This window comes from Penaeus vannamei, chromosome 40 (genome assembly GCF_042767895.1).
Source record: "Penaeus vannamei isolate JL-2024 chromosome 40, ASM4276789v1, whole genome shotgun sequence".
Classification (NCBI taxonomy): domain Eukaryota; kingdom Metazoa; phylum Arthropoda; class Malacostraca; order Decapoda; family Penaeidae; genus Penaeus; species Penaeus vannamei.
Genome location: NC_091588.1, coordinates 4503833 through 4504217, shown reverse-complemented (window position 1 = coordinate 4504217; position 385 = coordinate 4503833).

Sequence of the window (385 nt, the reverse complement as noted above, 5' to 3'; positions counted from 1 at the left end):
GCCTCTCCCTCGTTTTCTCCCTCTCGCTGCCTCTCCCTCGTTTTCTCTCTCTCACTGCCTCTCCCTCGTTTTCTCTCTCTCGCTGCTCTCCCTCGTTTTCTCTCTCTCGCTGCCTCTCCCTCGTTTTCTCTCTCTCGCTGCCTCTCCCTCGTTTTCTCTCTCTCGCTGCCTCTCCCTCGTTTTCTCTCTCTCGCTGCCTCTCCCTCGTTTTCTCTCTCTCGCTGCCTCTCCCTCGTTTTCTCCCTCTCGCTGCCTCTCCCTCGTTTTCTCTCTCTCTCTGCCTCTCTCTCGTTTTCTCCCTCTCGCTGCCTCTCCCTCGTTTTCTCTCTCTCCCTGCCTCTCCCTCGTTTTCTCCCTCTCGCTGCCTCTCCCTCGTTTTCTCCCT